Genomic DNA, 24,837 nt, shown 5'->3' on the forward strand with positions numbered 1-24,837 from the left:
TATCGATTAAATTCGGACAAGACTGAAATTATGGCTTGGAACATGGCAATAGACCCTGGGATCGCAAAAAAGCAGATGAGATATTTGGGGGTACAAATTACTCAGGATATAAAACAGCTAACATTAGTAAATCTGGCCAAAACAAGGAAGGATATTACAGCACTATTGAGAAACTGGAGCTCAATATCACTGTCTATGATTGGTCGGGTTAATCTGGTTAAAATGATGGTGCTTCCGAAATTGACTTTTTTATTTGATTCTGTTCCCCTTATGTTTGAAAAAGAAGGTCTAGCAAAGCTACAGAGCGAAATTGGTTCATTTATTTGGGGCTCCAAGGGGTCAAGGCTATCTTGGAAAAAAATTCGAAGAAGATATGCTAAGGGAGGTTTAGCAGCCCCAGACTTTCAATTTTATTCTTGGGCTTTTTTGCTCAAGAACTGTAGAATGCTTTTTGGAACTCCCAATGATTCATCAATAGGGGAGCTTTTTACGGCCATGCTGAAAGTAGAAAACTGCTACAAGCGTGGCTTCCTATATGGATTTGCAGATCCAAAATACTTCAAAAAAGTCAGACTGAAGGTATTAAGAGACCTAGCCACGGCATGGTATCGTATTAGGCGCGTGACAAAAATCCCATATTTTAGCATGGCTGCACCAATTTGGGAGGGCCCGGGTGCCCCAAGTTGGACGAAAGATGCTTTAGCAAGGGCGTTAAAATCAGAAGGCCCACAGGTCTGGGGGGAGCTGCTTTGTGAAGGTGCCTTGATACCATGGGCAGTTTGCGAGCAACTCTGGGGTCGCAATTTTGCAAAATTTAAATATCTGCAGATACAAAGCTGGGTAATAGGTAAGGGAAAGTTAATGGGACGACACAATGAGTTTGAAGAAAAGCTGGTCTCAAACATTCGGATGAAGAAAGAAGTGGCAACGTGGTATTGGGAAATAGTTGAAATGGAGGACGGTCCCTTTTTACTTCCAGAGTTCCTGTGGGGAGAGTGCTTGCCGAGGATCGCAACAGAAGAACAATGGCAAGTAGATATGTTGATTCTATATAAAGTGGTGAAACCTGCAAATTTAAGGAGGAATCACTTGTTCACTCTCCACAGGGCATACTGGACCCCAAAGAGACTTGCGAAATTCAAAGATGGGGGCATGGTGCTATGTCCAAAGTGTAAAAGCCCAAATGAAGATGACATTCACATGTTCGTGACATGCTCAGAGATTCAAGAGTTTTGGGCAGCCGTAAGTGAAATGCTCTCAAAAATATTGGAGCTAGAAATTACGGTAAGCCCTGAACAGATCATCTCGGGTAGATTGGATATACAAGGTAAGGGCCTTGATGATAATACGAAGCTGTTTTTCTATGCTATCTTGATTGCTCGAAGAGAAATATGTAAACTTTGGATTGCGTCAGAACCTCCGACAGTATTAATGTGGATTAGAGCCATGAGAGCAATAGCTAAGCTGGATATGGCTGGGCAAAACAATAGGAAGCACCAATTTTGGAACTTATTTTTAAATCACTACGGGTGAGGGAATTGGGAGTTATAGTTGCTGATTTCAAAGATGGGAGAGAATAACGTTCGATGATTAAGTCACTTCGGATGCTCTTGGAGGTTTAATGAAACCTATATGCTTCCCTGCAACAGATTCGGCTGTGACACTCCACTTTTATCAAACTTCTTTCAAGTTTGTAGGTCTGTAGCATAAGCAGTAGGAATCAACCTCTCACAGTTGAGCTTGAATACCACCAATGGGCGCTATAAGATACGAAGAGGTGGGAAGTGGCGTATGAGGACAAAAAATAAAAAAAAAAAAATAACCCATATACTTACTCATATAGCTACTGATCAACACATGCAGCAGTTTACAGAACAACAAACATAATGATGCACAAATTAAGACAGTTCAGTCACTAACCCATGCACTCAGAGAGACATATTTAACCACTCACTCATACAGTCAGTCATGCACCTACTAAATCCTTCATCCAGACACTTTTACATCCACTCATTCTTCAATATGTAAGACATATTTTAACTTTACAGAAATACACAGTCACTGGATGTTGTCATCAGTGGTGTCATTTGAGATGTCATCAGTGATGTCATCAGTGATGTCATTTGAGATGTCATCAGTGATGTCATCAGTGATGTCACTGACCATGTCATGAATGATGTAATATGTGACATCATCAGCAGTGGATTGCGGGTGCGCGGTATATAGTTAGTGCAACTAACTATATATGGAATTTCAATGGTTTTGTGTGAGTAAAATAAGGTTTTCTAAATGCTAATTCCTAACTATATATGGTCTATAACCTATGGTTTTTTCAGTGAATTTTCAAGGTTTTGTAAATGCTAATTCCTAACTATATATAGTCTATAACCTATGGTTTTTTCAGTGAATATATATATATATATATATATTCCTGCTTCCTTCTCACGCCAAACCATGCACTCCAGCACGGGTGCTTGTTCGCGGAGGGCGTGCCCCGCAATATATCCAAGCTTCCAACTTCTTATTTATAAAAGAAGAAACAGCACTCTCGGGAGAAGGATCAAGAATTTTATTAGATCCTCTGAGCACCAGACGCGTTTCAGCTACTGCCTTTGTCAATAGTACATTGGCGCGCCATTTTTTTCTCTTTTTTAAAATGCCTCTCACGTGTTAGTCATGGAAGTAGAAACAAGTCTGATACATTTATCGCGCGACATATTGGAATGGTTTTCCGCATATTTTCAACATCCAACCTTGTCATTACACATTTCTTACATTACGCCCTGTATGGGCTTTTTGTAATTTATACATTGTATAAACATGTTCTCCTACTATTATACCCTCAATGGGCAATTGCGCTTATCCATCATTTCGCCCTGGATGGGCATAACCTCTCACCTCCACTACTTCCGACTTTTCTTTACAAAACCCACAGTGTAAATCATAAAACCTTCACCAACAAAAATTCATAAAATGTTTCTAAAATCTCACCATTTTTTACACTTTTTTACAATTTTTTGAGGATTCTTAAGGATCAATTCACCAACACAACTCAATGGAGCAGGGAGCCCCCTACCCCAGGTGTACTGTCATTTCCTCGTGACTATTCAGACCTCCTGGTACCTTCGTCCCTATGTCTATTATGTGTCTGGATTCCAGCCTCCTTAGTTTTAATAATCTGTCACCTCCTCGTGCACTAGCTGGTACATGATCCAGTGCAAAATATGCCAGTTGTTCACTATTGCTCTTATGTTCTTGTTTGTAGTGCCTGGCTACTGGGTATGCGGGATCACAGTTTGTGATAGTCCTGAGGTGCTCTAGCATACGCATCTTCGTGGGATTTACTGTGCTTCCTATGGAGCGCAGTCCGCATGGGCATACAAGGCAGTAAACTGTATACGGGGTAGAACATGTCAAAAACCTTTTGATTTTTCTCTGTTCCCCTCTCACTTCATAAGTTAATACTTTCTTACTGTGTTTACAGGCTTTACATCGCCCACACGGGTAAAATCCTGGTTTTGGATCCCCAAATGGTTGTACGGTCGGGCGTGTTAGGTAACTACTTGTCAAGGTATCTTTTAGCGCTCTCGCCTTTCTATATGTTACCATGGGTTGATTTGGGATATCCTTTCCTATCACTGGATCTGTTGTTAAGAGTTTCCAGTTTTTTCTTAGTACTTCCCTCAACTCTCCCGCCCCTTCTGAAAAGGTAGTAATGAATCTACACTTGCTCTCCTTTTCTGTACCCTTTTCTTTGTTTTTCAGCATTTCTAGTCGTGAGCTGTTATTCACCTTCTTCTGTGCTTCTTCAGGACACTTCTCTCCATAGCCTCGTACTCTAAATCTTTCTACACTCTCTTTAGCATTTCTGATGTAATCTTCTTCTGTTGTACAATTACGTTTAATACGTAATAGTTCACTATAGGGAATACTATGGATTAACTTGGAAGGATGGCTACTACTGGAGCGTAGGATTGAGTTGCCGGCTGTTGGTTTTCTGAATAATTGTGTTTGTATTTTCCTTTGTTCTATTCTTATCTCTAAGTCGAGGAAATTTACTTTGTGACTACTTATTTCTGCTGTAAAATGCAAATTGTGTGTGTTGGTGTTTAGTTTGTCAATATATTCTATTGCTTTGCTTTCTGTTCCTCGCCAAACAATTAGCAGATCGTCTATATATCTATACCAGGTCAGTATGTGTTGGTTCCAATCTGCAAGACACGTGTTCCATGCCACATTTTCTTCCCACCACCCCACAAAGATATTTGCGAAACTGGGGGAATAGCTCGTGCCCATTGCCACCCCAACTAGTTGCTTGTAATACTGATCCTGATATAGAAAAATGTTATTGCTGAGGCTGAAATTGAAAAATTCTAAAAGCATAACATTGTGTTCTGCGAAGTTCGCCTCTCTAGTTGATAGGACATCCTCTATTGCCTTCATACCATCTTTGTGACCTATACTTGTGTAAAGGCTCGTGATGTCCATCACTATTAGCAGATCTCCTTCTCTAGGCGTTAGCTGTTCTAGCTTACATAAAAAGTCTTTAGTGTCTCTTATATAACTTCGCAGAGTTTTCACATAGTCAATCAGAAAATAGTCAATGTAAATTGATAAATGTTCCAAAAGGCTACCTTGAGCACTTACAATTGGTCGTCCTGGTGGTCTCATTTTGTCCTTGTGTACCTTGGGTAGGTGATAAAAGCATGGTGTTGTTGGATTCAAACGCCTCAAATATAGGTACTCTTCTGTTTCGAGTATTCCTTTGCTATACCACTTTCTTAGCATTTCGTGACATTCCATAATGCTGTTTTGATATTCCTTTCTCCCCACTTTTAGGTAACACTTCGTGTCATGTAATTGTCTTATAGCTTCCTCATTGTAACTCTCATAGGTTTGCAGGACAACGTTACCTCCTTTATCAGAGGGTTTTACTATTAGTTTTTTATCACTCTGTAGATTTTTTATTGCCTGCCAATGCTTGGGTGTTAAATTCCATTGTTTGTTCGTGTGCCCCTTCTTTTCCAATTTCCTTAGATCTTTCGAAACGGATTCCACAAATAGATCTATGTTGTCACTGGGCATTTGTGGCACAAACGTAGATGCCGGTTTAAAGTTCGTCTCTCCGCCTCTCTGTGTTATTTCTGTTTGAGATGAGTTCTCAAGTTGGCTTGATCCTTCAATTCTAAGTTCTTGCATAACCTTTAAGGCGGGTAAATCCTTCACTTGTAATCCTTGTGCAACATCTTTGTTTGGTTGTTTCCCTCCTTTTCTGGGGCGAAGTTTATAAAGTTTCAATTTCCTTGAGAATTTGTAAAGGTCTATTTTCGTTTGTGTATATTCCAAAGGTTTCGAAGGACAGAAAGAGAGTCCCAATTTGAGAACTTGTTCTTCTTCTCTTGTTAATTGGATTACAAGTGATGGATTTACCCGCCTTAAAGGTTATGCAAGAACTTAGAATTGAAGGATCAAGCCAACTTGAGAACTCATCTCAAACAGAAATAACACAGAGAGGCGGAGAGACGAACTTTAAACCGGCATCTACGTTTGTGCCACAAATGCCCAGTGACAACATAGATCTATTTGTGGAATCCGTTTAGAAGATCTAAGGAAATTGGAAAAGAAGGGGCACACGAACAAACAATGGAATTTAACACCCAAGCATTGGCAGGCAATAAAAAATCTACAGAGTGATAAAAAAACTAATAGTAAAACCCTCTGATAAAGGAGGTAACGTTGTCCTGCAAACCTATGAGAGTTACAATGAGGAAGCTATAAGACAATTACATGACACGAAGTGTTACCTAAAAGTGGGGAGAAAGGAATATCAAAACAGCATTATGGAATGTCACGAAATGCTAAGAAAGTGGTATAGCAAAGGAATACTCGAAACAGAAGAGTACCTATATTTGAGGCGTTTGAATCCAACAACACCATGCTTTTATCACCTACCCAAGGTACACAAGGACAAAATGAGACCACCAGGACGACCAATTGTAAGTGCTCAAGGTAGCCTTTTGGAACATTTATCAATTTACATTGACTATTTTCTGATTGACTATGTGAAAACTCTGCGAAGTTATATAAGAGACACTAAAGACTTATTATGTAAGCTAGAACAGCTAACGCCTAGAGAAGGAGATCTGCTAATAGTGATGGACATCACGAGCCTTTACACAAGTATAGGTCACAAAGATGGTATGAAGGCAATAGAGGATGTCCTATCAACTAGAGAGGCGAACTTCGCAGAACACAATGTTATGCTTTTAGAATTTTTTAATTTCAGCCTCAGCAATAACATTTTTCTATATCAGGATCAGTATTACAAGCAACTAGTTGGGGTGGCAATGGGCACGAGCTATTCCCCCAGTTTCGCAAATATCTTTGTGGGGTGGTGGGAAGAAAATGTGGCATGGAACACGTGTCTTGCAGATTGGAACCAACACATACTGACCTGGTATAGATATATAGACAATCTGCTAATTGTTTGGCGAGGAACAGAAAGCAAAGCAATAGAATATATTGACAAACTAAACACCAACACACACAATTTGCATTTTACAGCAGAAATAAGTAGTCACAAAGTAAATTTCCTCGACTTAGAGATAAGAATAGAACAAAGGAAAATACAAACACAATTATTCAGAAAACCAACAGCCGGCAACTCAATCCTACACTCCAGTAGTAGCCATCCTTCCAAGTTAATCCATAGTATTCCCTATGGTGAACTATTACGTATTAAACGTAATTGTACAACAGAAGAAGATTACATCAGAAATGCTAAAGAGAGTGTAGAAAGATTTAGAGTACGAGGCTATGGAGAGAAGTGTCTGGAAGAAGCACAGAAGAAGGTGAATAACAGCTCACGACTAGAAATCCTGAAAAACAAAGAAAAGGGTACAGAAAAGGAGAGCAAGTGTAGATTCATTACTACCTTTTCAGAAGGGGCGGGAGAGTTGAGGGAAGTACTAAGAAAAAACTGGAAACTCTTAACAACAGATCCAGTGATAGGTAAGGATATCCCAAATCAACCCATGGTAACATATAGAAAGGCGAGAGCGCTAAAAGATACCTTGACAAGTAGTTACCTAACACGCCTGACAGTACAACCATTTGTGGGATCCAAAACCAGGATTTTACCGTGTGGGCGATGTAAAGCCTGTAAACACAGTAAGAAAGTATTAACTTATGAAGCGAGAGGGGAACAGAGAAAAATCAAAAGGTTTTTGACATGTTCTACCCCGTATACAGTTTACTGCCTTGTATGCCCATGCGGACTGCGCTCCATAGGAAGCACAGTAAATCCCACGAAGATGCGTATCCTAGAGCACCTCAGGGCAATCACAAACTGTGATCCCGCATATCCAGTAGCCAGGCACTACAAACAAGAACATAAGAGCAATAGTGAACAAGTGGCATATTTTGCACTGGATCATGTACCAGCTAGTGCACGAGGAGGTGACAGATTATTAAAACTAAGGAGGCTGGAATCCAGACACATAATAGACATAGGGACGAAGGTACCAGGAGGTCTGAATAGTCACGAGGAAATGACAGTACACCTGGGGTAGGGGGCTCCCTGCTCCATTGAGTTGTGTTGGTGAATTGATCCTTAAGAATCCTCAAAAAATTGTAAAAAAGTGTAAAAAATTGTGAGATTTTAGAAACATTTTATGAATTTTTGTTCGTGAAGGTTTTATGATTTACACTGTGTGGGTTTTGTAAAGAAAAGTCGGAAGTAGTGGAGGTGAGAGGTTATGCCCATCCAGGGCGAAATGATGGATAAGCGCAATTGCCCATTGAGGGTATAATAGTAGGAGAACATGTTTATACAATGTATAAATTACAAAAAGCCCATAAAGGGCGTAATGTAAGAAATGTGTAATGACAAGGTTGGATGTTGAAAATATGCGGAAAACCATTCCAATATGTCGCGCGATAAATGTATCAGACTTGTTTCTACTTCCATGACTAACACGTGAGAGGCATTTTAAAAAAGAGAAAAAAATGGCGCGCCAATGTACTATTGACAAAGGCAGTAGCCGAAACGCGTCTGGTGCTCAGAGGATCTAATAAAATTCTTGATCCTCCTCCCGAGAGTGCTGTTTCTTCTTTTATAAATAAGAAGTTGGAAGCTTGGATATATATATATATATATATATATAACGATAACTAAACTGATTTTGAAGGCCATAAATAATTGCCATGTCCATAAATCTAGACCCCTGTCTGCGTGTCCACCCTCGAAGTTCTAAAGACAAAATCATTTCAGTAAATAACAGGATGCATGAAGCTGATGATATAAATATAACCACTATTTTAAACCGCCTATTTGCTTATCTTAATAGAGCTTTTGTTTAAATCCCGTCTGTCCGTCATTCCACAAAAGTAACATCCTTGTATCACCAATCATAACAAGCATTTACAATGCAATAGGTCTCGCAGTTACACAAGTTTAAGCTATTGGCATTGTAAGCACCACCACAGCACCACCACGCACCACCACAGCACCACTCAGCACCACCACAGCACCACCACAGCATCACTCCGCACCACCACACCACCACAGCAGCACCACAGCATCACTCAGCACCACCACAGCACCACTCAGCACCACCGCAGCATCACTCAGCACCACCACAGCATCACTCAGCGCCACCACAGCATCACTCAGCACCACCACAGCACCACTCAGCACCACCACAGCACCACTCAGCACCACCACAGCATCACTCCGCACCACCACAGCACCACTCAGCACCACCACAGCACCACTCAGCACCACCACAGCACCACCACAGCATCACTCAGCACCACCACAGCAGCACCACAGCATCACTCAGCACCACCACAGCATCACTCAGCACCACCACAGCATCACTCAGCACCACACCACCACAGCAGCACCACTCAGCACCACCACAGCACCACTCAGCACCACCACAGCATCACTCAGCACCACCACAGCATCACTCAGCACCACCACAGCATCACTCAGCACCACCACAGCACCACTCAGCACCACCACAGCATCACTCCGCACCACCACAGCATCACTCCGCACCACCACAGCACCACTCAGCACCACCACAGCATCACCACAGCATCACTCAGCACCACCACAGCAGCACCACTCAGCACCACCACAGCACCACCACATTATCACTCAGCACCACCACATTATCACTCAGCACCACCACAGCACTACCACAGCATCACTCAGCACCATCACAGCATCACTCAGCACCACCACAGCATCACTCAGCACCACCACAGCATCACTCAGCACCACCACAGCATCACTAAGCACCACCACAGCATCACTCAGCGCAACCCCAGCATCACTCAGCCCAACCGCAGCATCACTCAGCCCAACCCCAGCATCACTCAACACCACCACAGCATCACTCAGCGCCACCACAACATCACTCCGCGCCATCACAGCATCAATCTGTGCAACCATTCAACAACAACTGGTTCAAATATGTTCTCTCAATGTTTCAAGCTTTATTACAAATGTCACAAAAAGATGTTAATATTTCACTTCTGTTCTTGGATTTTCATCACAATAAAATACACTGAACATAATCTTCACAAAAGTTATTTACAAAAGTTTAAGCTATTGCCATGATAGATTACAATCACTTTTATTTAAGTATTAATTATTTAAAAAAATTAAAAGCCATTGTTATTTGTAATATCAATACATCTAAGTCACGTAAATACAAAACATGTTGCATTACAAATGCTATAGGTGTCACATTTGCGAAAGTTATAACTATTGGCATTGTAATTGACGAAGCTATTAATTTAGCTATTTTCAAAACCAACACATAAATACAAAAATTGTCATTTACAAGACCAATAGCTCAAACTTTCATAATGTGAGACCTATTGCATTGCAAATGCTTGTTATTGTTTATTCAGAAAGAGAAACATAGCAAGAGAATGAAAAGGACGCCTCTTCTGTATTAAAAAACGAGATGTGAGTACAGGAAATGTGAACCCAACCACAAATTCCAATAAGTAAAGTAAGAGATAAACATACCAACAGTACATCAAAGCAACACGAGACTAGGCCAAACATTACCACACCTTACTATGCAACAGCAACACGATGAATCAAAGCCATAGTTACTACCTCTCAACACCCTTTAGGTAATAACTAGAACAAGTAGATTATGAAATACACCCTGTAAAATCTAACAAAATACAGCATCTCAGTTTAAATAAAATCCTCTCACTCCCAAGGTTATGCACAAACAACTTTAAGTAATGACATGATGTACAAGCAGACTATGGCATCTACATAAAGTATACTAATGGATCAGCATCCATCACCATACGTGCTTCAGCTCAAAATATCCCGTCAACATAGAATATAGGCACAAACCCGAGCCCTCCAATCACCAGGGTCCATATTATTATAGGCTATTCAACAGTCACCTAAACAATGGTGGATACCACAATATTCAACTACAACAATAGCGGCAAGAGTACATTTCGGCCATACCCATGGGTACTACTACACGTGAGCAAAATTCAACTTGGCCTCCAGGAACACTAGCTGGGATGTCATCAACACAAATATACGGCACCGCACCTCTCCTAAAATAGAATTACTTGCCCTTTAATGTCTGGCAATTCTGAAAGTAGTCTTTCATTGAAGGAAACCCCTTCTAACATAGTTACCAATGTGGATATATGCATAATGCATGCAAATACTGGTGCTGTAACACATGTGGTCAGACGGCCATGTTAAAATGATAATGAAAATGCAAAAAATGGGAAAAACAAGCAAGTACAAGGCACAAAAAAGAGAGGAAGAGAACAGACAGCACATTGAAGCTGCTGAGTCCTCGTCAAAATAAAATTGTAAATTAATTATGATACAGGAGTGGGATGGGGAGCGGGCATTAAGGAGACGGAGAAGGAGGAAGCAAAGAAAGTAGGGAATGGAAAGGATGTAGGTGAAAAAAAGCACACAGAAAGTGAGAAACAGGAGCGTGGCAGGAACTGAGGAGAAACCACTGGTGTGGTTTGGGAGAGGTGAGGGTGGAAGAAACAGTTGAGGAGTGAGAAAAGAAAACTGCACTCCCATGGAGTTATCAATAACAAAGTAAAGACAAGCAACATTAAAGAGAAAGAAAGTAGGATAAGAAGGGCAAGATAGGAACCTAAGATAGTGAATAAAGGAATACAACAAAGATGAAATGAAAGAGTTAAAATGAGAGACTGAACAGAATGTACGACAAAGAAAGCGAGTAAGAAAGATGCAAACGGTGGAAGGAAGGTATGAACTGGGCAGGCAGGTTAGGGAGAGGTGAAAGGTGGAGGAAATAGGTATAGGGAGATGGGTTGGAGAAATTAGCCTAACGTACAAAATGCAATGAGAAAAGTGTGAGGGGATAGATAGGGAAAAGCTAGCAAACATTTTAAAGTCAAATGAAAGATGAAAGAAAAGAGCAACAGAAGAGTAAACCGGAGGAAAGAAAAATTGAGAGCGAGAGAAAGGAGGATGAATAAAATAAAGATGAGAGGACGACGCGTGAAGGGAGTGTGATAAGGAGAAAGAAACAGAGAATGACACTTGTGAGAAAATATGCAGAGGCAAAAAAAAAGAAGACGTGTAGAAGAAAGGAAATAAGCTGGGGCGGAAAAGTAGGGGGTAGATACGGAGGAATACATGGAGAGAGGGCAACAATATAGGGCGAAAACGAAGAAGAAACGGAGAGAGTGAGCCAAGTGAGGGACAAGTCAAGGAGGCGAACAGGGTTAGATTGGGAGGAGGTGGGAAAAAAAGAGAGGCGGAAACTCTGCGCGCAGCAGGCAGCGGGGGCTGGATAGAGAGGAGAGGCTAGTTAAGACAGAGCAAGGGGCGCGTCCAGGAGGGCGCGAGCGAGCGGCATTACAGAGAAACCGTCACGAGGAGCAGCACCTGCCTGGGACATTCGCTGTCGGTCAGGGACCCCAAGACGCTGGCCCCCACCCTGTCACTAAACTTCTGTTCCGAGGTGAATGGTGCGTCAGCGTCAGTGAATCCCTCCGCAACGGTTTCCTGTGAGACCGCCCGAATATGATTTTTCCATTCCCTGCGAATGAAGCAGATGTTTACAGACGGGGTGGAGCGGTGCTAAGGGTTTCTGCATGCTTCCATTTTACAGGCAGTGACAGGAAGAGGGCCGCGGTTCACAAAGTTGTGTCGAGTAAAAATAAGACATTAGCACCAATGCCAAGTCGTGACTAAATAAAAAAAAAAGAAGTCCAGACAAGGCAACTGACAACAAGTGTAGTCAGGAAACTGAAACCTTCCGTGGGGCGGGACTTCCGTCTTCGGAAGCCCGGGCACGCGCCCACAGAGTGCCTGAGAGCGGGGCTCCCATGCCCGAGGGAGAGCCCCGCGGTGGCTGCAGAAGTCCAGAATGGCGGTAAGTGGGGCTTAGTTGTAGGGGGGAGGGGGCCCTTGTGTGTGTGTGTATGTGTGCGGCGGGGGTCTCTGTATGTGTGCGTGCATGTGTGTAGGTGCGCTGGTGTGTGTGTGTGTGCGCGGCGGGGGAGGGTCTCTGTGTGTGCGTGCGTGTGTGTAGGTGCGCTGGTGTGTGTGTGTGCGGCGGCGGGGGGCTCTGTATGTGTGTGTGTACCTGTCTGTTTGAACAGCCTGCCGGAATCGGATCGCCTGTTCACGCGCGCGACCTGATCCGATTCCGGCAGGCTACGTGCGCGTGCCAGTCTCTTGTCCAAGTCCTTTTACTCCTTGAAAGCTGACACGATCGCAATAGGCTCGTTTTGTGACCAGGGGCTTCGCCCCTGCAATCGCAGCGAGACCTAAAAAACAACAATAGACTAACTAAGTCTGCACGATAATTCCCTGAATTTGAAACATTTCAGCCTATAGCTTTAAGAAAGTAAACATTTGACATCAATCAATCAGTTAGACATCAGTATTTAAACAGCCTTTTCACACACCAAAAGCTGTTTCTTTTACATCAGGACTACAACCGGCTCCACACCACTCGCATTCAGGAGGCTCTCCTCGCCCCACAGGTATGCGCCAAATGAAAGTATGCCGTCTTAGACTAACCATGTCCTTCCAATATGCACTGTTTAAATACAACGTTTTCCTCATTGTTTTTACTTTCATTCCACTTTAGATACACGGGCAATCCAGTAAATCCAAACACGCCCTACCGCGAGCAGCTATTTACATATACAGAAAGCTAAACGTGAAGTCGTAATAAAGCACAAACACCTATTGCACGCACTCCGTAATTGGAGGCAATCACGCCCCACAGGTAATTACGCAACATATGCATCACTATCTTATAGTTTGGCTAGTAGACAATAGTCTAATGTGATCCCAATACATATATTTTTTTCTTTCTTTCTTTCTTTCTGCTTTCTAATACCAGCCGGACATCGTTCTCGTTCTCACTTTGACAGATCCCCATGCCACATATCGTGCAAGTGGCATTCACTCATCGAGCTCTCCTAGCTATTGGAGGCGATAACGCCCCAAAGTAAACAAATATAAATTAGAATTGTCCATGATGTTAACTAAAGACAATCCCAAATATGTTTGCACTGCTCCACAATTAGATAAAAGACAGACTTCTTATATATATATATATGCATGCAGTATATTATTCCATTCTAGAGTTTCACTGTAGCTTAGATGCTTCATAGGTGCTATTCAAAAGAGCTCCTCAAACTAGTTAAGAGTGAGATTGAGATCTACCTGACCTCTTTATGTACCATATCATTATAGCCAGTATAGCATATCAAATGCATACTATCACCCTTGTATTAGTTATACAAGAGAAGAGACCTTGCTTCTATAACGATAGTCTCTTCAAGCTCAATAGACTGCAGAATAATTATACTAACAAGCAGGTTGTTATTTTTTCATTTTTATACCGTTACTTAAATTAACTATTTGTCTATTGATATCATACTCTATAACCTTTACCACAGAATATTATTGCGCAGTTCATGCTTTTATCTACCTGAATGTGACGATCCATCTCCACCTTCACAGTTTTAAACACAAGTAAGCACCATTTTGCTGCTTCAACATTATCCTAACATTTATTTTCTTTTTCTCTCTCCTCTTTTTGTCTTCCCTCCCCTTTCTTTCACTTCTGTTTCCTTGCCCCCCCTTGTTTTCCCTCTAAAGTTCCCTTTCCCTTTTCTTTCCCCTCATTTTCCTTGACTTTATCTAGTCCCACCACAGCACCACTCAGCACCACCACAGCATCACTCAGCACCACCACAGCAGCACCACAGCATCACTCAGCACCACCACAGCACCACTCAGCACCACCACAGCATCACTCAGCACCACCACAGCATCACTCAGCACCTCACCACCACAGCATCACCACAGCATCACTCAGCACCACCACAGCACCACTCAGCACCACCACAGCATCACTCAGCACCACTCAGCACCACCACAGCATCACTCAGCACCACCACAGCACCACTCAGCACCACCACAGCATCACTCCGCACCACCACAGCATCACTCCGCACCACCACAGCACCACTCAGCACCACCACAGCATCACCACAGCATCACTCAGCACCACCACAGCAGCACCACTCAGCACCACCACAGCACCACCACATTATCACTCAGCACCACCACATTATCACTCATCACCACCACAGCACTACCACAGCATCACTCAGCACCACCACAGCATCACTCAGCACCACCACAGCATCACTCAGCACCACCACAGCATCACTCAGCACCACCACAGAATCACTAAGCACCACCACAGCATCACTCAGCGCAACCCCAGCATCACTCAGCGCAACCGCAGCATCACTCAGCGCAACCCCAGCATCACTCAACACCACCACAGCATCACTCAGCGCCACCACAACATCACTCCGCGCCATCACAGCATCAATCTGTGCAACCATTCAACAACAACTGGTTCAAATATGTTCTCTCAATGTTTCAAGCTTTATTACAAATGTCACAAAAAGATGTTAATATTTCACTTCTGTTCTTGGATTTTCATCACAATAAAATACACTGAACATAATCTTCACAAAAGTTATTTACAAAAGTTTAAGCTATTGCCATTATAGATTACAATCACTTTTATTTAAGTATTAATTATTTAAAAAAATTAAAAGCCATTGTTATTTGTAATATCAATACATCTAAGTCACGTAAATACAAAACATGTTGCATTACAAATGCTATAGGTGTCACATTTGCGAAAGTTATAACTATTGGCATTGTAATTGACGAAGCTATTAATTTAGCTATTTTCAAAACCAACACATAAATACAAAAATTGTCATTTACAAGACCAATAGCTCAAACTTTCATAATGCGAGACCTATTGCATTGCAAATGCTTGTTATTGTTTATTCAGAAAGAGAAACATAGCAAGAGAATGAAAAGGACGCCTCTTCTGTATTAAAAAACGAGATGTGAGTACAGGAAATGTGAACCCAACCACAAATTCCAATAAGTAAAGTAAGAGATAAACATACCAACAGTACATCAAAGCAACACGAGACTAGGCCAAACATTACCACACCTTACTATGCAACAGCAACACGATGAATCAAAGCCATAGTTACTACCTCTCAACACCCTTTAGGTAATAACTAGAACAAGTAGATTATGAAATACACCCTGTAAAATCTAACAAAATACAGCATCTCAGTTTAAATAAAATCCTCTCACTCCCAAGGTTATGCACAAACAACTTTAAGTAATGACATGACGTACAAGCAGACTATGGCATCTACATAAAGTATACTAATGGATCAGCATCCATCACCATACGTGCTTCAGCTCAAAATATCCCGTCAACATAGAATATAGGCACAAACCCGAGCCCTCCAATCACCAGGGTCCATATTATTATAGGCTATTCAACAGTCACCTAAACAATGGTGGATACCACAATATTCAACTACAACAATAGCGGCAAGAGTACATTTCGGCCATACCCATGGGTACTACTACACGTGAGCAAAATTCAACTTGGCCTCCAGGAACACTAGCTGGGATGTCATCAACACAAATATACGGCACCGCACCTCTCCTAAAATAGAATTACTTGCCCTTTAATGTCTGGCAATTCTGAAAGTAGTCTTTCATTGAAGGAAACCCCTTCTAACATAGTTACCAATGTGGATATATGCATAATGCATGCAAATACTGGTGCTGTAACACATGTGGTCAGACGGCCATGTTAAAATGATAATGAAAATGCAAAAAATGGGAAAACAAGCAAGTACAAGGCACAAAAAAGAGAGGAAGAGAACAGACAGCACATTGAAGCTACTGAGTCCTCGTCAAAATAAAATTGTAAAATAATTATGATACAGGAGTGGGATGGCGAGCGGGCATTAAGGAGACGGAGAAGGAGGAAGCAAAGAAAGTAGGGAATGGAAAGGATGTAGGTGAAAAAAAGCACACAGAAAGTGAGAAACAGGAGTGTGGCAGGGACTGAGGAGAAACCACTGGTGTGGTTTGGGAGAGGTGAGGGTGGAAGAAACAGTTGAGGAGTGAGAAAAGAAAACTGCACTCCCATGGAGTTATCAATAACAAAGTAAAGACAAGCAACATTAAAGAGAAAGAAAGTAGGATAAGAAGGGCAAGATAGGAGCCTAAGATAGTGAATAAAGGAATACAACAAAGATGAAATGAAAGAGTTAAAATGAGAGACTGAACAGAATGTACGACAAAGAAAGCGAGTAAGAAAGATGCAAACGGTGGAAGGAAGGTATGAACTGGGCAGGCAGGTTAGGGAGAGGTGAAAGGTGGAGGAAATAGGTATAGGGAGATGGGTTGGAGAAATTAGCCTAACGTACAAAATGCAATGAGAAAAGTGTGAGGGGATAGATAGGGAAAAGCTAGCAAACATTTTAAAGTCAAATGAAAGATGAAAGAAAAGAGCAACAGAAGAGTAAACCGGAGGAAAGAAAAATTGAGAGCGAGAGAAAGGAGGATGAATAAAATAAAGATGAGAGGACGACGCGTGAAGGGAGTGTGATAAGGAGAAAGAAACAGAGAATGACACTTGTGAGAAAATATGCAGAGGCAAAAAAACAGAAGACGTGTAGAAGAAAGGAAATAAGCTGGGGCAGGAAAGTAGGGGGTAGATACGGAGGAATACATGGAGAGAGGGCAACAATATAGGGCGAAAACGAAGAAGAAACGGAGAGAGTGAGACAAGTGAGGGACAAGTCAAGGAGGCGAACAGGGTTAGATTGGGAGGAGGTGGGAAAAACAGAGAGGCGGAAACTCTGCGCGCAGCAGGCAGCGGGGGCTGGATAGAGAGGAGAGGCTAGTTAAGACAGAGCAAGGGGCGCGTCCAGGAGGGCGCGAGCGAGCGGCATTACAGAGAAACCGTCACGAGGAGCAGCACCTGCCTGGGACATTCGCTGTCGGTCAGGGACCCCAAGACGCTGGCCCCCACCCCGTCACTAAACTTCTGTTCCGAGGTGAATGGTGCGTCAGCGTCAGTGAATCCCTCCGCAACGGTTTCCTGTGAGACCGCCCGAATATGATTTTTCCATTCCCTGCGAATAAAGCAGATGTTTACAGACGGGGTGGAGCGGTGCTAAGGGTTTCTGCATGCTTCCATTTTACAGGCAGTGACAGGAAGAGGGCCGCGGTTCACAAAGTCGTGTCGAGTAAAAATAAGACATTAGCACCAATGCCAAGTCGTGACTAAATTAAAAAAAAAGAAGTCCAGACAAGGCAACTGACAACAAGTGTAGTCAGGAAACTGAAACCTTCCGTGGGTCGGGACTTCCGTCTTCGGAAGCCTGGGTACGCGCCCACAGAGTGCCTGAGAGCGGGGCTCCCATGCCCGAGGGAGAGCCCCGCGGCGGCTGCAGAAGTCCAGAATGGCGGTAAGTGGGGCTTAGTTGTAGGGGGGAGGGGGCGCTTGTGTGTGTGTGTATGTGTCCGGCGGGGGTCTCTGTATGTGTGCGTGCATGTGTGTAGGTGCGCTGGTGTGTGTGTGTGCGGCGGGGGAGGGTCTCTGTGTGTGCGTGCGTGTGTGTAGGTGCGCTGGTGTGTGTGTGTGCGGCGGCGGGGGGCTCTGTATGTGTGTGTGTACCTGTCTGTTTGAACAGCCTGCCGGAATCGGATCGCGTGTTCACGCGCGCGACCTGGTCCGATTCCGGCAGGCTACGTGCGCGTGCCAGTCTCTTGTCCAAGTCCTTTTACTCCTTGAAAGCTGACACGATCGCAATAGGCTCGCTTTGTGACCAGGGGCTTCGCCCCTGCAATCGCAGCGAGACCTAAAAAACAACAATAGACTAACTAAGTCTGCACGATAATTCCCTGAATTTGAAACATTTCAGCCTATAGCTTTAAGAAAGTAAACATTTGACATCAATCAATCAGTTAGACATCAGTATTTAAACAGCCTTTTCACACACCAAAAGCTGTTTCTTTTACATCTGGACTACAACCGGCTCCACACCACTCGCATTCAGGAGGCTCTCCTCGCCCCACAGGTATGCGCCAAATGAAAGTATGCCGTCTTAGACTAAACATGTCCTTCCAATATGCACTGTTTAAATACAACGTTTTCCTCATTGTTTTTACTTTCATTCCACTTTAGATACACGGGCAATCCAGTAAATCCAAACACGCCCTACCGCGAGCAGCTATTTACATATACAGAAAGCTAAACGTGAAGTCGTAATAAAGCACAAACACCTATTGCACGCACTCCGTAATTGGAGGCAATCACGCCCCACAGGTAATTACGCAACATATGCATCACTATCTTATAGTTTGGCTAGTAGACAATAGTCTAATGTGATCCCAATACATATATTTTTTTCTTTCTTTCTTTCTTTCTGCTTTCTAATACCAGCCGGACATCGTTCTCGTTCTCACTTTGACAGATCCCCATGCCACATATCGTGCAAGTGGCATTCACTCATCGAGCTCTCCTAGCTATTGGAGGCGATAACGCCCCAAAGTAAACAAATATAAATTAGAATTGTCCATGATGTTAACTAAAGACAATCCCAAATATGTTTGCACTGCTCCATAATTAGATAAAAGACAGACTTCTTATATATATATATATGCATGCAGTATATTATTCCATTCTAGAGTTTCACTGTAGCTTAGATGCTTCATAAGTGCTATTCAAAAGAGCTCCTCAAAATAGTTAAGAGTGAGATTGAGATCTACCTGACCTCTTTATGTACCATATCATTATAGCCAGTATAGCATATCAAATGCATACTATCACCCTTGTATTAGTTATACAAGAGAAGAGACCTTGCTTCTATAACGATAGTCTCTTCAAGCGCAATAGACTGCAGAATAATTATACTAACAAGGAGGTTGTTATTTTTTCATTTTTATACCGTTACTTAAATTAACTATTTGTCTATTGATATCATACTCTATAACCTTTACCACAGAATATTATTGCGCAGTTCATGCTTTTATCTACCTGAATGTGACGATCCATCTCCACCTTCACAGTTTTAAACACAAGTAAGCACCATTTTGCTGCTTCAACATTATCCTAACATTTATTTTCTTTTTCTCTCTCCTCTTTTTGTCTTCCCTCCCCTTTCTTTCACTTCTGTTTCCTTGCCCCCCTTGTTTTCCCTCTCAAGTTCCCTTTCCCTTTTCTTTCCCCTCATTTTTCTTGACTTTATCTAGTCCCTCTACTCATCCCCTTGCTCCCACCATTCTCCCTATCTTTTTCTCTCTTTCTTTCCTTTTTTTTTGGTGCCCCTCCACCCCACCCCTGGACCCTGTCTCACTAAGTAACACATACAGAGATCAAATGATGGAACTCTATCTCTCCTATATTTTCACATCTAACTTTTCCTCTATTTATCTAATGTCTGGAAAATTGTATTACAATATTCACTCTCTGCTTATTAAAAAAGGTGTGTTTTTTTGTCTTTCCTATGTCCATCCCAAAAAAATAAGAATGTATTACTTGATGATGTTATGTCTTGTCAGATACCTTGTGTCATTTATATGTATAAAGTTAAGTACAAATATAAGAGCAGTTTAAAATATTATGTAAAATATTTCGCAATGCTAATTGGAATGAGTTCTAAATACTGTTTTAACTCGATTTTAGATTATTTGATGGTAAATTCCTGACGAAGGCACCCTCTAGTGCCGAAACGCTTGTCGAAGACACCATCTTTAGGACCCATAATTATTTATCCTGTATTTTTTAACTAAGAAATTAATGATATGTATCCAAATAGTCTTGATGATGATTTTAAAATATAAATGTATTCGCAAAAATTAAAATGCATAGTTTTTTAGCTTTTGTTTTTTATTAAACTCATTTCCTACATTGTGTATACTTAAGATTGCCTGGGAAAGTTATTTTCTATTGAACCTTGAATAATAGCCACAGAGACCCAGGAATGAACATAAAGTGTCTTTGTTGTCAGTTGGTCTGGCTTCCTGTATGGCTTGCACTAATTAAATTTTGGGCTTCATACATTGATCAGAAATGCAACGGCCTAAATCTAGCTGATTTACTTGAAATGTGAATGTATCCTTTCTCAAGGTGATGGCAACATCCTCAAATATGCATAACATCTTTTCCAGAATTAGACTGTGCTCCCCAACACTGATTGCAAAAATCAAAACATCATCCTGGAAAGCTTGAACCACAGGAATGCCAGCCAAGATGGTGTCCATGAATTTCTGGAAAACACTTGCTGCAGAGGCAAAACTGAAAGGCATCAGTAAAAATGTTTAAGCACCAAATTGAGTGATAAAGGTGGTCAGGTCCTGGCTCTCTGCAGCAATTGGAATCTGGTGGTTCGCTGACCTTACATCCAATATATAAAACACCTTTGAACCTCCCATGTTTACCAATAGCTCCTATACCATAGGCAAAGGATGACGGTTTACTACAATATTGCAGTTAAGTGTGCATAAATCCACACACAGGTGGATCTCAGAATTCTTCCTGACAATTACCACTAGACTGACCCATTCAGAGGACTCTGTGGGCTGTATTACCTTCTCTGAACATAACTTGTCCAACAGAACTCTCAACTCCCTCCTAACGCTTAAAGGAACAGGTTTTACTTTGTGTACCATGGGGCTATCTGCTCTTTCAGGTTTATACAGTGTTTACATTTCATGATGCTACCAATTTTCCCGGTAAAAATTCCTGAAAATTTGGATAGAGCGTTGTCTTCCAATAACTCCTCATCTGATTCAAAAAAAGATATCTGGCTTTTAGAGACAACCACTGGGTTATCTGAACCTGGAACAAGTATAATACCTAACCTGGTCAAGTCCTGCCACCCAATTATATTCCTCCCTTTAATTGACACATATATTTTTCGTGATGATTTTTCTGCCCAAACAAGTGAGACCATCAACAAAATATCCCATTGATTTCTATATCTTGTTCTCAAGTCAAGAGATACTTTATTTTGGCCTGATAAGGCCATAAAAGCACAGGTAAAACATATAGAAATACAGTACAATCGATACACCTATTTCAGTATAAAAATTATACGTACACGTTAAAAGGTTTGAACACTTGAAAAGATTAAAAGGTATAGTAAATATCCTAAGAAGGCTCAGAGTATCTCAGACATGTAAAGCAAGTTCATAAGTTAAAAGGCGGAGTTTACAAGCAGAGTCCCAGGTCATGATGGAGACATAGGGTGGGGAGTTTGCTCTTTCTTTAAAACTGCTCGGCGTACACACCACATTGAAAACAGATAACGGGACACTGAGAAAATAATTGGCATACTGCGATCATATTTTAGGATCCTATAGGCCTGCGAGCAATGGGACGTTCCAAGGTTCCTACATAACTGTCGTAGCCAGCGATGTCTTATTACCTTATATGTTGGGCAAAAAAACTGTACATGTAGGCCTGTCTCCGTACAAGTTTTGCAAGTTGGACAATTTTTGGTGGAATTGCCCCCCACTTGTGAGTAGCACCACATAAGGGAAGTGCAGCGTGCCTAAACTGCAAATAAAGTATTTTGGCAAGAGAAGGCTGTATATCATCTATATCTATCAACTTTATTTCAGTTTGACTTCAAGAAAGGATATTGTAAGTGTGCCTGTCCTGGGGCCCCTCAGTAGTAGATTAAGATTGTAGTCATTAAAATTCTTAATCAAAGCCTTCCTAGTTGTTAACAGGCATCTATCTTCAGCACTGTCCCACAAATCTCCCATTCCAATGGATAACAAGAAGTTCTTGATGTAAGTGAGCCAAGAGATTTTACTTGCACCATTGAGGTTTGCTACTTCCCTCAGTTCCTCTCTATACATAGATAATTCTGGGGTGCTCCATAAGCGGTGCCAGTATAGCAGAGGTTTGAGGGCAACCTCCAGTGCCATTGGGCTAACTCCAAGATCCATTCGGAGCGGGGTTAGTGGTGTACTTTTTGGAAGTCCTGAAAGTAGTCTGAGAAATTAATTTTCAGTCTTAACAAGTTGTTCGGGTGACCGCTGACCCCATAGTTCTGCCCCATTTAGGGCAGCTCCTCTGGCTTGCGCCTTATATATTTCCAGCACAGGCCCCAAGAACTTATGTACGCACTTCCTCTGCTGTTGTGCTAGACCCCCTGTTGTTTGAGCCAGTTTAAGACAAGCCTTCTTGATTTAAGTGCCCCACTCCATTTTCTCATTAAGGGGCAATCCCAGATACCCACATACAGGGACTTTCTCTAGGTATTCCACAGCTAATTGTGGATTGGGTCATGTTGAACGCCCTGCATTGAAAAAAACATTTATTTAGTTTTCTGGGTATTCCTTTCCAAGCCCCTATTCTTGGAAAAAAAGTAAAAGATGTCTAAAACCCTTTGTATGACCATCGGTGACCTCGACAGCAGGAGGGTATCATCTGCGAACATCAAGGCAGGTACCTTGGGGCCTGCTAACTTAGGAGCATCTATGTCCCCTCCTGCTGTCAGGGCTCCTACAAAGCCATTGATGAAGATACAAAAGAGGGTGGGAGCCAAAAAGGCACCCTTGCCGTACACCTCTCTCTATAGGTATACGATCGGTGACGTCCCCGTTTTTACCGCATCTGATTTGAGCGAAATTATGGTCATGTATTCTTTTCAAGATGTGGCATACGTATGGGGGCACTTCCAAGTCTAATAAAATAGCCCATAGTTTCTCCCTGGGAACTAAATCGAAAGCCGATTTTAAGTCCACAAAGATCATTTTGAGACTGCCACCCTCCAGGATTACTGATTTCCAGTGGTGCAGTAGTGTAACCTGAAGACTTGATCGATTATGGACATTTTTGTTCTGAAACCGGCCTGAAAATTGAAAATTATCAACTGTGATGCCCTTCCTGCCCCAAATGACTGAAGAGAAGTGCCATCTCCCTGTCTGAATCAAATGTGGTCACTGACCTTCCAGGTTCTGGCTCATTGGGAGTTGCAGTGGGAGCTGACCTCTGACCGAGGAGCCTGGTCCTGCGCTCCTGATGTTAATGAGACCTGTCTGCAACTGTACACCTGCTGTTGCCTTTATTTATGACAGCATTCAACGCTCAGGACAGCACTTATGACGTCATTTCCGTGGCAAAGCACCCTGGGGAAATGCGGCACGTGCGCTCAGACTCCCGCGTGGACCTGTCTTCCCCCTGCCTTCGCGCGACTTCCGGTCTCCAAACGCATGCGCGTTCGCAGTGCCGATGGGTTACATTCTGAGAGCTGGCTTTGAAGCTCGTGCCGACCCGACGCTGCTTTCCTTCCTCTCGCGCGACTTCCGTTCTCCAGCAGCATGCCCGCCGCACAGCTGATGGCACGTTTGAGCTCTTGTCGACCCGCCGCTTTCCTTCCTCTCGCGAGACTTCCTTGTTTCGCGCATGCGCCGTGGCGGCCGCATCTTCCCGCGCTGCGTTGTTTCTCGAGCTTTCTTTCGGCCGCCGCCATTTTGACGCCCTCAGGACTCGAGGCCGCCGCGCGCTCCGGGCACCTCAGGGGCCACCAGGGCTTCCGTCCGGCGAGGCAGAGGTAGGGAAGACCCGAGGGGGGCCGGGTGAGGGCGATGGCGGCGACACCACGGGGAGAGAGGAGCCCTCGGGGCCTGACGCAGCCTCTTTGAAAGGCTGGACAGGATTCCCTCTCACTTCCTCATGTTTGTTCATTTTAGTGGCTGTTCAATCCCTTTATTCAAGTAAATATCTGCTTCCTTTGAAGCTTAAAATCTTTATGTGTTTAATACATTAATTCAGTAGGTTTTTACACTGCCACCACAGTGCATTTTGCACTTCTTCAAGGAAATTACATATTTATAAGACAAGAGGAATGACAATTTTTAAAAATACATTATTCATATACATTATTTACAAATACATATTAGATTAATATACTTTCACTGTAATATAATAGAACATGGTGTACCACACCAGTCTCTCCACTTACCTGTATTCATGTTGCTAATCCCAAGGGAGTAGTTGCAAAAATAAAATGCCCCTGGCTTTGAACAACATGGTACAGGGTGAACGACCAAAGTGTGCGGCCCAACCATTACTAAGAACGCCTTTGGAAATTGTTCCCATGGGGAAAATATGTGCATAATGATGCATTTAAAACACAATTATTTTTCCGGACTTTTATATGGCGCAAATTTGACCCAAGGTTATCCAGAGCGCTTTACATGACACCAGTTGCATTAAACACGGACAGACACATTCATTTTTTGTTAGGCACTGGGAGATTAGATGATTTGCCTAGAATAACAGGATGTTGAGCGTCCCGGCCAAGACTCTAATCCGGTTCCTTAGTATTGAGTTTGACCGATCTAGCTGTTAGGCCACATCCTCTCAGCGAGAAAATATGGCCCTAGGGCTC

General features: G+C 42.5%; 1 protein-coding gene across 1 annotated transcript in view; it reads left to right on the top strand.

Moving 5' to 3' along the window:
• Positions 1-23,849: 23,849 nt before the first annotated feature.
• The window catches only part of INCA1 (inhibitor of CDK, cyclin A1 interacting protein 1), a 241,866-nt gene continuing 240,878 nt past the window's right edge, over positions 23,850-24,837 (top strand). Inside the window, exon 1 of the mRNA XM_078669807.1 lies at positions 23,850-23,997. The gene's annotated coding sequence lies outside the window, so the exon portion shown is untranslated. The remainder of the gene's footprint in view (positions 23,998-24,837) is intronic.

Source organism: Lissotriton helveticus, chromosome 12, assembly GCF_964261635.1.
Source record: "Lissotriton helveticus chromosome 12, aLisHel1.1, whole genome shotgun sequence".
Lineage (NCBI taxonomy): Eukaryota > Metazoa > Chordata > Amphibia > Caudata > Salamandridae > Lissotriton > Lissotriton helveticus.